The following is a 20,164-nucleotide window of genomic DNA, read 5'->3' on the forward strand; positions in this document are numbered from 1 at the left end:
ATATTATTGAATTATATCAAGCAAATATATTGTCATTTGTATTTTTCATAAAAAATAAAGTTGAAATGTTTAGATGTGTTGCAGATCTTCTAGCAAATGCCACCATTTTGGAAATGATGTAAAGGTAAGAACAGATAAGATATGATTATTGAAAGAAAATACACCTCATAGGTTTAGACTACCATATCATAATATCTGGTCATTCATATAATTCAAAAAGTAAAATGATCTAGTGTAGTTTCTTGAAGGTAAAGTAAGTTATTTGCCACTTATCAAAAATCTATTTTGCTGTTGTATCGACTCTGGATATATAATGCATTATGCAAACATTAATTTAACTTTTACATTCAACTAATTGTTTTAGGTAATGGAAATATAAATATGGAAGAAAGCATTAGTGACTCCAAGGGGACCATAGTCTACAAAGGGAAATAAATAATAGATTACAGTAAGTTACATTCTGACAAAAATAAACACAGGGTGATGGGAAAGCCCTTACAATGAGTAACATTACCAGATGTGTATGTGCCTGTATGTACATTTACATCAGAAAATGATTCACAGAGGAGGTGAGGAAGCAGAATCTTACAGGGAGAGCAGCAACGAATGAAGGGAAGATAGACTGTTGGTAAAAAGGAAATTGCAGAATGAGATACAGCTATGAACCTTGTTCAAATCACCAATATCTTTCTCCCAGATTAATGGCAATAGTCTAAAATGTGGCCCTCCTGTTTTCACTTCTGTGACTTACAACCAGTTCTTAACATTTATTACTTAAACTCATGTCTCTTGAAAAACCTTCCCATGAAAGTGGAAGTCCTTACAAAGCCCTCTGTGACTCCTGTCCCCTCTCCTTACCTCTTTGTTTCCTATCATACCACTCCACCCAGACTGGTCTTTTCTGCCTTAGGACAGGAAGACTTTTCCTCAATATCTTTGGACTTAATATACTATTTGCTTGTCTTTATTTGTTTTTTTCCCCTCATTTTCTTCAATCTTTACCTAAATGCTTCTTCTCAATGCTACCCAACTTGATCACCTGAATTTACCTCACAAAATTCCTCCTATGATACTAGTATTCTCTTTGACTATATTCTATTTTTTCCCAAAGCAATTAGTACCAACTAACACAACATGCAATCCAGTCATTTATTATATTTATTTACTTTTTTGGATGCTTTATCTTCTACTCCCACGATTTTAAACAACATGAAGACAAATTTTTTTTCCTTTTCTTTTTAATTATTTGTGCATGCCAAATGCCCAAAACAGGTTTGTTTGTTTGTTTGTTTGTTTGTTTTGTCTTGCCTGTAGTAAGTACTCAATATATTTATAAAATATGCAGCAGAATAGAATGTTATGGGTAAAAAGTTACAGAAAAGTGGCCATGCGACACTCTGGAAACTGCAAGTGGTTTAGAACTGCTAGAATTTCTAAGCTTGAATGTCAAGACTGGAGAGATATCACTCCAAAAACTATGCAAAGGCTTTTCTGGCTTATAGGTCAAATGTAAGGAATACATTTATCTTAAGTAAATAAGATAGAGAAATCTAGGGCTCACATTAAAACTTGAAAAATGTATGCCAAAGGATAAACATTAGTACTTTTAAATACCAAGCATCACTCAGAGATGTAAAACTGTCACATGAACATATAATAGTCTCAGCTTGTTTAGCACTGGCCAGAAAGAAATATTTAAAAGTTGAACTCCTTCCCCCATAAAAAAGAATGACCTAAGGATAATTAAATGTCTGGTCTCACACAGAAGTATTAAAAAATTAGGAATTTCTTCTCCTTGGAACCTATGCAAAGAGCTAAGCATACTCCTGTTAAATAAGTCTATTATATCCCTGCAGGACTCAAGCTAATTGTAATAACAAGCTATATATGATTTTATAATAGAAAAAATTACTTGGCTTCCTGTGAGGCAGAAAGACAAATAGACAAAGAAAGCTTCTCATCGTATGGACTCTCTCTCTCTCTCTGTCTCTTACACTTTTTCTATTATAAATTAGAAATAAAGTTTAAATCACTTAGAAGATTATTTTTTATACCCAAGAAGCCAGGCAGGAGTATAATCTATTCTGAAATTCATGAGAAAATCCTTTAAAATGTCAGACAACAGTTAAAACATTCTATGATTAGGGCATATTTTAATTTTCTTAATGTCAAAACTCTGCTGTGGGAGAAGCTTATGCACACTCATTTGATATTCACACGAGCTGATATTAAAATGGAGCCACACTTTTAGAAGTATCGATATCAGGGATTGAGGATATTTTTAAAGGGAGACCAGTCTGACCTTCAGGAAAGACAGTGCAGAATAAGATGAACCAGAAATAAAATCATTTTGAAACAATAAATAGCATAATTTCTTTTAACAGGAGCTGGGCAAGGGTAGATAAAATTTTTCTCATGGTTATTGCTCATTAAGTACATTTGCATTCAATTAAAGGGACTGACCTGGGACATGTATTAAGTGAAGGTTAGACAAGGTGAACTTAAGTGTAAGATGTTTTTATCCTTTCGAATAAAGCATGGGGACAATGGAAAGGTCATGTGAATGCTTCCCAGACATAGATAGTGGCAGATGAATTTAGTGCATTCCATATTCTATAAATATTTCTTAAGAGCATTCAATGTGCCAAGTGCTAAACAATAGGAGATTTCTTTCTTCACTGAGCATGAGTACATTTTTGTGTGGGCACTGTGCTATGTACCATGAATGCAGGAGTGAACACAAGACAAACCCTGCCCTCAGGAGGTTACACTGTAGTGAAAAAGACAATAAAATATAAACCAATCTTCAATTTAACATCAAGTAGTGAACAGTGCTGTGGAAGAAAAGAAAAGCAGAATACAGGGATAAAACAGGACAAGGAAATTGCTCTTTCTGATGGCAGTTGGGAAAGTTCTCTTGAAAGAATGGACATTGGAGCAGTGACCCAAGAAGTTGGAGACATGCCATTTAAACATATGGGAGAAGGGCATTTGTGGAAGAGGGAATAGCAAGTCAACAACTTTGAGGTAGAAATATGCTTTGCACATTTGTGGAAAATTAGAAGCTTAGTATGGTTGTACCAGAGAGAAAAAGGAAACAGAGTGGTAGGTTTGAGGTAAGTCCTAGAGAAATTGCTCCATATCACATTGAAACTTATAAGCACTGGCAAGGATCTTAGACATTATACTAATTATGAAGAAAACATATCAGGGGACTTAGAGCTGGATAGTAATAGAGTGATAAAAATCTGATTTATACTTCAAATAGCTGCAGAGTAAATGCATAGTTTTCTCTTGCTTAAATTCTAATGGCTTTGACTATGGAAAAAAATACACTTGACTTTGGGGTTGATAAAGCAGCAACAATATAGTAAGCTGTATATTAGCTCATATGCTACAACTGACATTACAGATGCCAAGTCTTTCTATATGAGCTACAAGGGTTTCTATATGAGCTACAAAGTGTTATAATTGGCAGGTAAATCTCAGTGTCTTTTGTACATACTGTTTTTACTAAAGAGAATATTTTAACCATGGCCTGCCTAATGAGGGCAAAAGAAATGCAAAGACAATACACTGTGCATGAAAAGCAGGAAAAAAGAAAAGTGAAGACGTTTATATATTGGACAATTATCAACATAATTGTCAAGATGTTAAAATAGAGTATGTAAAAATATAACAGAAAGAGATCAAAAGCAAAAATGCATACCTGATGTCATCCCTAAAAATATGTTTAATATACATGTAGCAAAATTAGGGTACTGTGGTCAACTTAAAATAATGCACATCTATCCCAACTCCCTTCTCTGAGTCATCTCCCTTACTGTGGTATACACATAAAGGAAATGCTTTTGGCAAGTGGCAGGCCAGCCTTCCTGGCAAGATACTGGTTGAGAAGTCTCAGGAAACACTAGTGACAAGCACATTTTGGTGTATGAATAACAGCTTTTGGAATTCCCTAATATAACTCACTTAATAGGCTAATAGCAAATAGCTCTTAGTTATACATAAAATTGAATTCTAAGCAACTTGGTATTTACTTATAAGAATTCATGGTAGGACTTACATTTGAGGATGATTTTGAAGCCAACAGGAGATATTTAACTGCTATAGACTCTACCCTGAAAAACACTATTCAAGTCCAAAAAATTTGAGTAATACCTTGACATTTGAATACATATATTATTTTAATATTTTTGTGATGAACATAGCAAAAAGTTAGCTTATGTAGATATTAGGAATATTAGATATTCAGATGCACACCACTATATATTTCTTCATGTAAAGTTAAAGACAATGATTTTGTTGCACCTTCATTCAATATATGTGGCATTAAAATTATGATTTGTTGTTTTACTTACATTTTTTGTTTTTTGTGTTAAAACTTTGATTTTCCTTTAAAAGAACAAAAAAAGGTTGAAGTGAAAATAAATACACTTAATCAGATTCTACATCATGCTTATTTAAAATAATGAGTTCTATTTATTTGTATGATGTTATTTGGACATACATGTACTTTTTTGTTAAAGTTCTTAGAAATAAACTCAGAACTCAAATAAAAGTTTAGGTACAAGTGTTCCTATTTTTGTTAATGCAGCCCTTAACTTTTCCATGCCTTAGCCATTTGTGTTACTAATTGTTCTGCACTGGGAAAACATTGAATCTATTTGAGGAGAATATTGCTGGAAGGATTTTTCTAATTATATCTTTGCCTCATCTATGTGTATATATGGCAAATCATTGTTTATAATAGCTAATAGCTAACTTTTAGACACCAAACTAGGCATTACATATTACATTTACTTTTTCATATATATCCTTTATATTTTTTGTATTTACTGGAATATAACCAATAGAGTGATTACTGGAATATAACCTCCATGAAGGGATGGACTATGGCTGTCCTCTTTACCCATGTATTTCTGTTGCCTTGAATAGGTATCTGTTGAATAAATGGTTGAGTAAGTGATTATTCTCAGCACATCTTGGCTCTATCCTGCCCTTTTTATTTCCCCTGCTGCTACTATAGCCATAACCTTTTAAGTTATGGGTTACTTTATGGTCTTCCAAGGTTGAGTCAGTCTTTATATATATTTTCCTTCCAGAGATGCCTTTTCTTTCAGTTCTGCTTACATATTATATCCATTCTCATAACTTTAGGTATTTTCTATGGATCACTGATTTATAAATTTTTAATCTCAGGCCAGAAACTCCTCTAAGCTCCAGTTTTTCAGCCATACTAATTACTTGATATCTCCACTTGTATATTTCTTGGGCATCTCAAATTTACTATGGCTAAATCACAATATTTGCTTCTAACCACCCAAAATTTTTCTCATCTAATCCTTACCTTGGGGCTCAACCTGGAAAAGTAGAAGTCTCTTCTGAAGCTTTTATCCCTCATCTTGCTTGCCCCAAATATTAGCAGGTCCTGTTGGCTGTTTGTCAATATATTATAAACCAATGCATGCTCTATATTTGTATTATCATCATGTTTATCCAAACACCACCATCTATATTCTCAATCACCATAACATATGCCTAACTGATTCACTTCTCATTTATGTCCTCTTTTCTCTGTTGAAAGAAACCAGAATATATCACCCCAAACTATACCTCTAGACCCAAAAAAGCATTTTGAGTTGAAGGGAATTAAGAAGCAGTAAATGCAGAAAAAGCTTCCTCTTTTTTTGTTTAAAGACAGAAAGTAAATACTCTTTTTACTGGAGACAAACTTATCATCCCAGAAAGGACACCAAAGGAATCTGCAAGCAAACCTTGCTAAACAAACTCTATCTTCCTAGCTAAGGAAGAGGACTATCTAGCCCTAGTTGGACTACCCGTAGCTCAAATCCCAAATTACATTTGTAATTCTTCACAAATGTATTGTTTAATCTGCTAAAGGGAAAAAAGCTTCCTGTTCTCCTCATTTCTCTGGGTCTTCATTCTCTTGTGAAGTTCCCATGTACCTGGATTTTTAAAAAATCTGTATGCTTCTCTCCTGATAATCTTTGTCAGTTTAATTTTTATAACCATCCAATGACCCTTAGAAAGTTGAAGAAAACATTTTCCTTCCCTAGACCGTTTAACACATAGTAGTCAGAATGGTTTATTAACACTGCACATTTAAAGATTTAAAGTGTACAGTTTGGTGTTTTGACATGAAATCATCCCTGAAACCACCACCATAATCAAAATAATAAGCATAACTATTAGCCCCAATAAAGTTCCCTTTATAAATCCTTCCTGTTCTGCCTTCCTCCTCCTTTGCTCTACCCTTAGTCAACAACTAATCTGTATTCTGTCTATAAAGATCATAAATTGATTCATAAATAGAGTAATAAGTGAATTAGAGTGTGCACTCTCATCTGCATTTTTTCATTATTGTGAGATTTATCCATGTCGTTGCATAGATCTATAGTTGAGGGTGTTTTTTAAGGAATATTGTGTCACTTTCCTGTTTAAAGACTTCCATTATTTTCTTGTTTGTAGTGCATACTTGAGCTGTTTATGGTTGCCAAATTTGTTTCAACAACTTTATGGTGCCCATAGAATTTCCCATATTGTAAACTATATTCTTTTCTATTGCTGTTGTAACACATTAGCAAAGCATAGTGGCTTAAAGTAACAGAAATTTACTGTATTACTGTTTTGGAGGTCAGAAATCGAAAATGGATGTTCAGGGCTGCATCCCTGTTGAAGACTCTAGAAGGAACCTATTTCCTTGCTTTTTCTAGCTTTTATTTATTTTTTTTATTATTTTTTTTAATATATGAAATTTATTGTTAAATTGGTTTCCATACAACACCCAGTGCTCATCCCAAAAGGTGCCCTCCTCAATACCCATCACCCACCCCCCCCCACCCCCCATCAACCCTCAGTTTGTTCTCAGTTTTTAAGAGTCTCTTATGCTTTGGCTCTCTCCCACTCTAACCTCTTTTTTTTTTTTTCTTCCCCTCCCCCATGGGTTTCTGTAAAGTTTCTCAGGATCCACATAAGAGTGAAAACATATGGTATCTGTCTTTCTCTGTATGGCTTATTTCACTTAACATCACACTCTCCAGTTCCATCCACGTTCCTACAAAGGGCCATATTTCGTTCTTTCTCATTGCCCTGTAGTACTCCATTGTGTATATAAACCACAATTTCTTTATCCATTCATCAGTTGATGGACATTTCGGCTCTTTCCATAATTTGGCTATTGTTGAGAGTGCTGCTATAAACATTGGGGTACAAGTGCCCCTATGCATCAGTACTCCTGTATCCCTTGGATAAATTCCTAGCAGTGCTATTGCTGGGTCATAGGGTAGGTCTATTTTTAATTTTCTGAGGAACCTCCACACTGTTTTCCAGAATGGCTGCACCAATTTGCATTGCCACCAACAGTGCAAGAGGGTTCCCGTTTCTCCACATCCTCTCCAGCATCTATAGTCTCCTGATTTGTTCATTTTGGCAACTCTGACTGGCGTGAGGTGATATCTGAGTGTGGTTTTGATTTGTATTTACATGAAGAGGAACAACGTTGAGCATCTTTTCATGTGCCTGTTGGCCATCCGGATGTCTTCTTTAGAGAAGTGTCTATTCATGTTTTCTGCCCATTTCTTCACTGGGTTATTTGTTTTTCGGGTGTGGAGTTTGGTGAGATCTTTATAGATTTTTGGATACTAGCCCTTTGTCTGATATGTCATTTGCAAATGAAAGGTCCTTTATCCATTTTGAGTTTATTTTTGTGAATGGTGTGAGAAAGTGGTCTAGTTTCAACCTTCTGCATGTTGCTGTCCAGTTCTCCCAGCACCATTTGTTAAAGAGACTGTCTTTTTTCCATTGGATGTTCTTCCCTGCTTTGTCAAAGATGACTTGGCCATACTTTTGTGGGTCTAGTTCTGGGGTTTCTATTCTATTCCATTGGTCTATGTGTCTGTTTTTGTGCCAATACCATGCTGTCTTGATGATGACAGCTTTGTAGTAGAGGCTAAAGTCTGGGATTGTGATGCCTCCTGCTTTGGTCTTCTTCTTCAAAATTACTTTGGCTATTCAGGGACTTTTGTGTTTCCATATGAATTTTAGAATTGCTTGTTCTAGTTTCGAGAAATATTCTGGTGCAATTTTGATTGGGATTGCATTGAATGTGTAGATGGCTTTGGGTAGTATTGACATTTTGACAATATTTATTCTTCCAATCCATGAGCAGGGAATGTCTTTCCATTTCTTTATATCTTCTTCAATTACCTGCATAAGCTTTCTATAGTTTTCAGCATACAGATCTTTTACATCTTTGGTTAGGTTTATTCCTAGGTATTTTATGCTTCTTGGTGCAATTGTGAATGGGACCAGTTTCTTTATTTGCCTTTCTGTTGCTTCATTGTTAGTGTATAAGAATGCAACTGATTTCTGTACATTGATTTTGTATCCTGCAACTTTGCTGAATTCATGTATCAGTTCTAGCAGACTTTTGGTGGAGTCTATCGGATTTTCCATGTATAATATCATGTCATCTGCAAAAAGCGAAAGCTTGACTTCATCTTTGCCAATTTTGATGCCTTTGATTTCCTTTTGTTGTCTGATTGCTGATGCTAGAACTTCCAACACTGTGTTAAACAACAGCGGTGAGAGTGGACATCCCTGTCGTGTTCCTGATCTCAGGGGGAAAGCTCGCAGTTTTTCCCCATTGAGGATGATGTTAGCTGTGGGCTTTACATAAATGGCTTTTATGATGTGTAAGTATATTCCTTCTATCCCGACTTTCTCGAGGGTTTTTATTAAGAAAGGGTGCTGGATTTTGTCAAAGGCCTTTTCTGCATCGATTGACAGGATCATATGGTTCTTATCTTTTCTTTTATTAATGTGATGTATCATGTTGATTGATTTGTGAATGTTGAACCAGCCCTGCATCCCAGGAATGAATCCCACTTGATCATGGTGAATAATTCTTTTTATATGCTGTTGAATTCGATTTGCTAGTATCTTCTTGAGAATTTTTGCATCCATATTCATCAGGGATATTGGCCTGTAGTTCTCTTTTTTTACTGGGTTTCTGTCTGGTTTAGGAATCAAAGTAATACTGGCTTCATAGAATGAGTCTGGAAATTTTCCTTCCCTTTCTATTTCTTGGAATAGCTTGAAGGATAGGTATTATCTCTGCTTTAAATGTCTGGTAGAACTCCCGTGGGAAGCCATCTGGTCCTGGAGTCTTATTTGTTGGGAGATATGTGATAACTGATTCAATTTCTTCATTGGTTATGGGTCTGTTCAAGCTTTCTATTTCCTCCTGATTGAGTTTTGGAAGAGTATGGGTGTTTAGGAATTTGTCCATTTCTTCCAGGTTGTCCAATTTGTTGGCATATAATTTTTCATAGTATTCCCTGATATTTGTTTGTATCTCTGAGGGATGGGTTGTAATAATTCCATTTTCATTCATGATTTTATCTGTTTGGGTCATCTCCCTTTTCTTTTTGAGAAGCCTGGTTAGAGGTTTGTCAATTTTGTTTATTTTTTCAAAAAAACAACTCTTGGTTTCGTTGATCTGCTCTACAGGTTTTTTTGGATACTATATTGTTTATTTCTGCTCTGATCTTTATTATTTCTCTTCTTCTGCTGGGTTTAGGCTGTCTTTGCTGTTCTGCTTCTATTTTCTTTAGGTGTGCTGTTAGATTTTGTATTTGGGATTTTTCTTGTTTCTTGAGATAGGCCTGGATTGCAATGTCTTTTCCTCTCAGGACTGCCTTCGCTGCGTCCCAAAGCGTTTGGATTGTTGTATTTTCATTTTCGTTTGTTTCCATATATTTTTTAATTTCTTCTCTAATTGCCTGGTTGACCCACTCATTCTTTAGTAGGGTGTTCTTTAACCTCCATGCTTTTGGAGGTTTTCCAGACTTTTTCCTGTGGTTGATTTCAAGCTTCATAGCATTGTGGTCTGAAGGTATGCATGGTATAATTTCAATTCTTGTATCCTTATGAAGGGCTGTTTTGTGTCCCAGTATATGATCTATCTTGGAGAATGTTCCATGTGCACTCGAGAAGAAAGTATATTCTGTTGCTTTGGGATGCAGAGTTCTAAATATATCTGTCAAGTCCATCTGATCCAATGTATCATTCAGGGCCCTTGTTTCTTTATTGACTGTGTGTCTAGATGATCTATCCATTTCTGTAAGTGGAGTGTTAAAGTCCCCTGCTATTACCACATTCTTATCAATAAGGTTGCTTATGTTTGTGAGTAATTGTTTTATATATTTGGGGGCTCCAGTATTCGGCGCATAGACATTTGTAATTGTTATCTCTTCCTGATGGATAGACCCTGTGATTATTATATAATGCCCTTCTTCATCTCTTGTTACAGCCTTTAATTTAAAGTCTAGTTTGTCTGATATAAGTATGGCTACTCCAGCTTTCTTTTGGCTTCCAGTAGCATGATAAATAGTTCTCCATCCCCTCACTCTCAATCTGAAGGTGTCCTCAGATCTAAAATGAGTGTCTTGTAGACAGCAAATAGATGGGTCTTGTTTTTTTATCCATTCCGATACCCTATGTCTTTTGGTTGGCGCATTTAATCCATTTACATTCAGTGTTATTATAGAAAGATACGGGTTTAGAGTCATTGTGATGTCTGTGTGTTTTATGCTTGTAGCGATGTCTCTGGTACTTTGTCTCATAGGATCCCCCTTAGGATCTCTTGTAGGGCTGCTTTAGTGGTGATGAATTCCTTCAGTTTTTGTTTGTTTGGGAAGACCTTTATCTCTCCTTCTATTCTAAATGACAGACTTGCTGGATAAAGGATTCTGGGCTGCATATTTTTCCTGTTCAACACATTGAAGATCTCGTGCCAATCCTTTCTGGCCTGCCAAGTTTCAGAAGAGAGATCAGTCACGAGTCTTATAGGTCTCCCTGTATATGTGAGGGCACGTTTATCCCTTGCTGCTTTCAGAATTTTCTCTTTATCCTTGTATTTTGCCAGTTTCACTATGATATGTCTTGCACAAGATCGATTCAAGTTACGTCTGAAGGGAGTTCTCTGTGCCTTTTGGATTTCAATGCCTTTTTCCTTCCCCAGTTCAGGGAAGTTCTCAGCTATTATTTCTTCAAGTACCCCTTCAGCACCTTTCCCTCTCTCTTCCTCCTCTGGGATGCCAATTATGCGTATATTATTTCTTTTTAGTGTATCACTTAGTTCTCTAATTTTCCCCTCATACTCCTGGATTTTTTTTATCTCTCTTTTTCTCAGCTTCCTCTTTCTCCATAACTTTATCTTCTAGTTCACCTATTCTCTCCTCTGCCTCTTCAATCCGAGCTTTCGTCGTTTCCATTTTATTTTGCATTTCGTTTAAAGCGTTTTTCAGCTGCTCCTGACTGTTCCTTAGTCCCTTGATCTCCGTAGCAAGAGATTCTCTGCTGTCCTCTATACTGTTTTCAAGCCCAGCGATTAATTTTATGACTATTTTTCTGAATTCACTTTCTGTTATATTATTTAAATCCTTTTTGATCAGTTCATTGGCTGTTGTTATTTCCTGGAGATTCTTTTGAGGGGAATTCTTCCGTTTGGTCTTTTTGGATAGTCCCTGGAGTGGTGTGGACCTGCAGGGCACTTCCCCTGTGCTGTGGTGTATAACTGGAGTTGGTGGGTGGAGCCTCAGTCAGACCTGATGTCCGCCCCCAGCCCACCACTGGGGCCACAGTCAGACTGGTGTGTGCCTTCTCTTCCCCTCTCCTAGGGGCGGGATTCACTGTGGGATGGCGTGGCCCGTCTGGGCTACTTGCACACTGCCAGGCTTGTGGTGCTGGGGTCTGGCGTATTAGCTGGGGTGGGTAGGCAAGGTGCACGGGGACAGGAGGGGTATGGCTTAGCTTGCTTCTCCTTAGGTGATCCACTTCAGGAGGGGCCCTGTGGCAGCGGGAGGGAGTCAGACCCGCTGCCTGAGGGGTGGCTCCACAGAAGCACAGCGTTGGGTGTTTGTGTGGAGCAAGCAAGTTCCCTGGCAGGAACTGGTTCCCTTTGGGATTTTGGCTGGGGGATGGGCGAGGGAGATGGCGCTGGCGAGTGCCTTTGTTCCCCACCATACTGAGCTCTGTCGTCTGGGGGCTCAGCAACTCTCCCTCCCTTTGTCCTCCAGCCTTCCCGCTTTCCGAGCAGAGCTGTTCACTTATGACCTCCCAGATGCTAAGTCCTGCTTGCTATCAGAACACACTCCGTCTGGCCCCTCCGCTTTTGCAAGCCATACTCGGGGGCTCTGCTTGGCCGGCGGGCTGCCTCTCCGCCCCAGCTCCCTCCCGCCAGTCCGTGGAGTGCGCACCGCCTCTCCGCCCTTCCTACCCTCTTCCGTGGCCCTCTGGTCTGTGCTTGGCTCTGGAGACTCCGTTCTGCTAGTCTTTTGGCGGTTTTCTGGGTTCTTTAGGCAGGTGTAGGTGGAATCTAAGTGATCAGCAGGATGCGCAGTGAGCCCAGCGTCCTCCTATGCCGCCATCTTCCCTCCCTCCTCTGCCTTTTCTAGCTTTTAAAAGCCCCTCCTGTATTCCTTGGCTTGTGACCCCTTCCTTCATCTTCAAAAGCAGCAGTACAGCATTGTCTCTCCTTTCTGAACTCTCTTTCCATTCTTACACCTCTGTCTGTGTCTCTGTGTGTGCATGTGTACATGCTCATGTGACTCATAACTATTAACTTCTTTTTTAAATTTTTTTTTAGTATTTTATTCATTTTCTGAGAGAGAGAGAGAGAGAGAGAGAGAGCAAGGGAGGGGCAGAGAGAGAGAGAGAGAGGGAGACACAGAATCTGAAGCAGGCTCCATGGCCCGGAGCCTGATGTGGGGCTTGAAGTCATGAACCATGAGATCGTGACCTGAGCTGTAGTCAGACGTTTAACTGACTGTGCCACCCAGGTGCCCTTTAAGTTCCTTTAAAAAAAATTATTTAAATCCAAAGGTGTTAACATATACTGTAATAATTGTTTCAGGAGTAGAATTTAGTGATTCATCATTTACATATAATACCCAGTGTTCATCCTTTTGCATGTAGTAACAAAACATATCCATGGCTTCTTGGAATTAAAATATGAATATCTTTGGTGGGTCATTATTTAGCTCACTACATAAGTTCTCTCACCTTAGAATAAAAATAAAATTTATTATTCTAAGCCTTCTTATGGCTAGAATGTAAGCATGGATTTTAGGTTCCACGAGTCAGAATCATTCAGGCAAAATCATAATTTGGAGAGAGGAATATGAGGAAATAAGAGTAAATTTGTATTTTGTTACACATCATGGGATATGTTCCTAAATTCTAAAGGGTACCAGTGGTGGAACTGCTAGTTTCCAGTCCTGAACAACATCAATGGACATTTCCTTGTCTATAGATATTAAACTGCTGCTGTCAGAAGGTAGTAACAGTAAAAATTTTATTGCAGTAAATCCATATATTATGATTTTTTTTCCCTAGGGAGTTCTGTTATATTCATTTATTCTGTGAGCTCTCTACAAACATAATTCATTATTTCCCTAAGTAAATTAGGGACAAATTAATAATATGGATTTTTTCCCAACTAAAAACTCTTACTGCTATGGAAACTGGTACTTAAAGTGGTTTCTAATGAAAGATCCTAAAGAAAATGGTAATCTGGAATTGATTATGAGGCCTTTTTGGGTCCCAGAGCAGTGAGATGGTGCTATAATTAAAGAATTGGACTTTAACCAGCCCATAGAATGAAGTGGTATAATAGTTAAAGTATTCCCTTGATTTATCTGGAAAGAAGTATACAATGAAGGAAAAGCTTTTGAAGCATGATTAGCATGAGGACTATAAGGACTATGGAGCTGTGTGTGTAACTTAAAGATTGAAAATTATGAGCTCAAAATCCAGAATCTTAGCCTAAGGAACTGTCAGACAATAGGGGTTTTCTATAATTAGAATAAATGAATCTCAACTAAAACTGAAAAGGTGACATGATCAAAAGTCAACCTGAAAATATTCCATGTTTTATTTTTTATTTAAAACTTGATTTGAATTCAGACTCGGCAAATTTCACTTGTGAAGGAGAAGGCATTAATAGGAACAGAATGGGGTCCTCTGATTGTAATGGGGCATGGGAGTGTTCATCAGTTCACCCAGAGGGCTCTGGGCCCCCAAACCTCCCTGATTTTCCTTTGCCACCAAAGTAGCACCTCTTCCCCTTGGCCTAATGACCCTAATGTCTTCCCATGATATAGTTACTTCCCTTGGAAAGCCAGTTCTTACTTCCCACCCCGATGCCTTTTATTAACTTCATAAGTAGAGATAATTGCCTAATAACCCATGAGGCCAATTATCAAGTCAAATCTTAGAGGGAAAAGGCTTACACCTGCAAAGAACTATGAGATTTTACAACAATCAGAAAATATATACCTATGAATAGATTCTGAAGACCAGACAGAAAAAATAATAATTTAATTTTGATTCAGGTTAAATTTAGCCATAAAGGTACATTTACAAGACAGCTCAGAGTCAATGTTTAAACTCAAGCACCTCTTAATAGTTCTTTTTTTTTTTTTTTTTCCTCAGTATGTTGAATTAGGCATAGACTTTTTGGTAACTTAAGAAATAAAGTTGGTACATTAGAAAACTTGTGACATAATGTAAATGAAGGAATGCAAAGATTTAAGGAGCCAAGAATGTTACAATGGATTTATCATATGCAGTTCTGCCCAGCTGCCCTCTAACCCTAATTCTGCTCCTACTAGGGTATCAGATGAGCCTTTATCAAGATAGTGAAAAAGACTTCATTAAGGGAAGGGCCAACATCTCTGAAAACCGTAACAACTATGTTCAGTAGGTTAGGAATGTTGGTGTGAGACTTTGCCACCAAAATGCGTTCTCACTGTGGGAGTAACGTGTTGCAGTGTTCAACACAGAGCTATCTCAATGTGGTTCGATAACAGAGAATGGAGCCACAATGTTAATACACACATACAAACAATGTCTTCTATCATTTATATATTTGAAACTTTAACATCACTTACTCTATGTTAATTATCATAAGAAGTATTAAAATAGTGCTTTGGAAGGGAGTATGTGTATTCTGTACCCATTTGTTGATTATATTCTAAGACAATAAATTCAAACAGATGCTATAATTAACCAAATAGATTTATTAAAAATCATCACTCTAAGTTATAATAATGTGCTCACTTCTTTGCTCTAACATTGATCTGTGCATTCCTAATAGAACATCAACATAGTACCATGAAAATAATTGTGATCAAATTGTGGTGTATATCACATGCTAAAATCTGGTTGGTATTGAAGCAATATTTACTATCAATTTTGGGAGGAGATGGTAAAGAGAAAAATATAAATTTAAGGAATGGTTTCTAAGGTATAGGCATCAAGTATAAAGTTTGAAAAGATAATAAAAGTTAGATGTTTTGTGGGTTGAGAATAATAAGATCATGCTTGAGACTAATTTCTTTTGGCAAGTAATACCAGGAGAATAGTGCGGCAGACTATGAAAAGTGAAGGCTGCAAGTAGAGAAAACCAATACAAAGATATGCACAAGAGCTGGTCACTGCTGGAGTCCATGGGTTCAGTTCCATTCAGATCTTCCAAACCGACTTGACATGAACCTTAAAATTGTCTGCACAAGGAACAGAAGTTTCTTTTCCCTTTACTCTGGGTTTGCTTATGGGTGTTAATTCCCTTACATTTCCAGGTTTGCTTTGCAGAAGGGCTAAGCTGATTTCCTTAGGCACCCAGGACTGCCATTTCCAAGAAAGTTATTGGTCTCTGATCTTATCTCAATTTAGACTTCCCATAACTTGGATTACAATGATTTTATACTCCGGGGTGGTGGTCTGGGAGAGTGGGGCATTGATTTCTTTGTCTCAGTCTCAGGAATGCTCTTAAAATTATGCAGTATTCACTCAGCTGATTTTTCTTGAGTGAAAAATTAATCTAGATGCCATTAGAGTAAAATATACTTAGAAATGCATTTTCTGTTTGAATATAAAACTGGTAATTAGAGAACTTTGCATATAAAAAAGAAAACTCTTCACCTGAAATAAACCCACTGCCTGCTGTTCATTTGCATATCTTCACTTTAACAGTTAGATTCAAGCAGTCAGAATATGTTAATAGCTGCACCCATTTCATATTCTAATACAGGAAATCCAATAGCTCAATGATAGGCATATATGCGCCTTAAAGAGAATCTCTAAAATTACTTGGCAAAGGAAAAATATTTCTTGCAGCTCTGCACAAGTTCTCAGGAAGCCCTTTCAGGAGCTCCAGTAAATAGTCCATCAGCACGAGTTTTAAGCTTCAGGAATGGCATCTTTCTACCACAGGCACTATGTAATCTGAATTTTAATCACCTCCTTTTCTTACCATGTCTAATCCTTTCGCTATCTATTCTCAAACAGCCGATCAATTTAGCTTTACCTTATAAAGAAATCTGTTACATAAGTTCTATTCTGATATAGAAAAAAGAAATCTTGTGGCAGCTAATGAAATGTTCTTGGTTCATATTAGGAAGTGGAAATTTAAAACTTAGTTAAATAACCTCATATGACTCCCTGTTATTATACTAAATCTCTATTTAATCTCATCCTTCAGAGTGCCTAAGAATTACCCAAGGCATTGTTCAAAAATGAAGGTCTCCACACACCCAAAAATATAAATTTTGTCAGTGCAGATGCGACCTGTGTTTCAATGTTGTTAACAATCACAAAGGTGATTCTGATACCACTTTGAGAAATCCTACTCTATACTGACAAAAGACACGATTTGTATAGTATATATGTCAGTAATAAAAGGGAGGTATTATTATATGTCTGGATAATAAATGTAAATCAAATAGCGTCATATATTCTGATGACTTCCTTCCCCTCGGTTCCCAAACAGATTCAGCCAACATGAGGACATAATAACTGCCAGTTGTAAATTGGAACATTGTATCCCAACTACAAAGTGTTAGCAGAAGCCGCCAGATGCTTAACACCTGCATGGTTATTTGGGGTAGTATATCATGAAGTCAGTGTTTGAAATTTCTCATTGGCCGCAAAGACAATACTGTCAATCTGTTAAGATCAGCTTTTTATATCACTTGGCGATAATCATCCCCAAGTATGAAAACTTAGTGCACGCACTCACTTTGTGTACACAATATTTTATATCTGATTAACCCCAGCTCTGTTTGTGTTTTATTTGCTTATTCGTTTATGCATCTGCAGTTCCTGGACCTATAAAATACTCAGTCAACGTCTGTAGTTGAAACGATGTTCATAAATCTATTTTTGGAAACCCAATATTTACCTGATTTACTCGGATCCAAATGGTATCTCTCTTTACTTCCTTATTTCATAGTTCATAACCATTTGTATGAGAAGCCTAGTTTGATGGGGCTGGTGGCAGCATTTCAAACTGAAGATCCCTGCTCAGTGAGATAGTTTTAACACCTCGTTTCTTGAATGATATTTTGGAAAACTTCCCAGTTCTACCTCCAAAACAGGTGGGCCTGGGAAAAGATGCGTCTGTCAACAGGGCTCTATTACTACTTCGGTTGCTGTCAAGTAGTCCACTGGTGCATTTCCTGTCCCTTCTTAGCTATTCAATACCCAAGCACCCGGTTGTTGGCTGATGAACTGCTCGCTTTCAGCACAAGCTGCCGTTCAGACAGAACACACATGTCTGAACTGCCTACACTGTGGAGAAGCACACTGCAACTATTCTCTGTAAGAGGAATAATTAGTGGCAATCATTTTAAAGGGTCACCCTTAGTCCAAGTGAAAGAATGAGCATCCCATTGTGTTTCAAGAAAGTCAAGTTCACTTTTTTAAAGAATGCTTCACCTCTGTCTGGTGGAAGGTGGTTTAACCACTGGAAACATAAACTTGGCATACAATGGCCAGCATGTGGAATACACAGAAAACACTAGCAGACTGAGCATTTTGATTTAGATGGTTAAATGGGCTATGTTTTATTCCACAGCCTTTCAGTATGAGTTCAGTAAAATACTCATGGGACAGGTTCCCAAATAAAGGACATTTCATTCTTTAGTAGTTCAGCGTATTAATATTAGTTTAATAAAAACACAGTTTTTACAGTTACATCACAATTGTTTATTAGCAATGAAATAAAAATATGTTTTACATTGATATGTCTCTAAGAAATAACTAGAAGAGCCAACTGGATACCATGTTTTTTAGAATTCTTTTTAAGGTTTATATATTAACTTTTTTATCTATCATCTTTTTTGCTCCTTGTTTCCCATCTATTATAGATTTATTTGATTATATATGTTGGATGAAGTTAGAAACTAAATTAAAAATTAAAATGCATTTCAAGTATGGACTCCCTTACTGATTTCCTTTCCTACAAAGGCAGTATTTAACATGTAATGAAGTATTCACCTTTGAGAAAGGTGAATCAAATCAGTTTCTGACTGTACACTGAAAAATTTAAAGAATTATTTTAAAAATAGAGACAATAAAATTGCACATTCCTGAAAGTGATTTATATTTCTTTTTGCTTTGTCACAGGGAAGCTAACCTGTTTTTTTTTTTAATTTAGAGTTTATATAATTTGAAGTAACTCTAATAATGTTGGTTTGATATAAATCATGTGTGTTAAAGTTTTTGACAACTTCTATACAAATGGCCAAATCTTATAAAATTATTTTTCAGTTTTAATTCCAAAACTTAATTGAAAGAATTATGCTGAAATATTACAACACAAGTTGAAATAAAGTGGGAAAAGAAACAGATTTTTTAAAAGAACATTTCTATTTAAGTTGATATTAAGAAATAATATCATTTCACCAGTCAACACTATTATAATGCTGAGATATAAAAGAGGCTTGTTATCTATAAAGAGGCAGATGCGCCTGAATTAATTCATGTATATCACTGGGAATTTGCTCTTTAGGTGAAATAAAATTTATCATACTAGGTATAAGGCAGAAATATTTTTTTAGAAACCGTATGTAATTTTTTAGGCTTTTATAAGTGGATAGTTGGGAAAGGCAGAATGACTCTTAATTAAACATTCTTGTTATTTTTGTTCTATCAAATATATCAGTGTTCTCAGTGTTAATATTGTTTTAACAAATTATATTTAGGGAAAAATAAAAGAATTTGGAAGGCAAGTAAAGGATGTTTAAGAAATTTAATAGGCATTGAATAAAACAGCACACAAAATATTAGAACTATACCAATTAAAAACTATTCTACACACTAATACTAATGTGTTCAGCATAGTGCTAGAACCAACATGGTATCCCCTATTCATTGATTTATAATCTGGTTGGAGAGATAGGATGAAAATAAATAAAATAAAAATAAATTTAAAAAAAATTAAAAATTTAATAAAAATAAATTAAAATTGTGTATTCAAGTAACTGCATTTTTGGTACAGGCTAACACTATGCTCTTAAACTATAGTACTGCAACTAATATACTGCTACTTAGTGAAGAGTCAGACCTCTAAGTAGAAGACTACCCACTGAAAAGTAAGAGGGCTAAATGGCTTCACAGAGGAACCGGATGCTGGAGGATGGTTGGGATTGGAGTAAAGAGAAACAAGGGCATTTCAGAGATAAGATAGAGTGCACGTATGTGGGGGAAAACTTAATAGGATTATAGAAATAAGAAAACTGACATGACCACATGTATCTGACTAATTCTTAACTCTAAACAGTCTTTTAGAAATAAGATATGAAGTCATCCAGGAAGAGACCAATAAAGATAGATTCTAAGAATTAAGAAAACAAAGATGTTTTTACACAGAGTATTTCAGAAATAGGAGGTTGTCTCTGTTTCATGAAATGCTGGTCCGGAATGAGCCTTGGAATGTTGTCAAATTTGGTATCTGAATTCCAGTCATTAGGTAGAAAAAGCACCATTAATCTGAAATTGCTGTCAATTTTACCTTCTGAATGTACCACACAGTTTAAAGTATTCCTTCTTTTCATCCAAAGTCAAAATTAAAAGACATCAGAATGACAATTAAGAGGAGTATCTTCTGTTTCCTCCTTCCAAGTCATCTTTGTCCAGCAGCAAACTATTTTCTTTAAGCTTTTAAACTTAAAGATATCCCTATCTCCGAATACTGTCATCATAAATGAAATAAAATGCTCCCCTTCTTCTTATTCTATGTAGATAATTTTCTCCCTCTATTGCTTTATCTTCATATTTTGTTTTCTATTTTCTA

This window comes from Panthera onca, chromosome C2 (assembly GCF_046562875.1).
Source record: "Panthera onca isolate mPanOnc1 chromosome C2, mPanOnc1 haplotype 2, whole genome shotgun sequence".
Lineage (NCBI taxonomy): Eukaryota > Metazoa > Chordata > Mammalia > Carnivora > Felidae > Panthera > Panthera onca.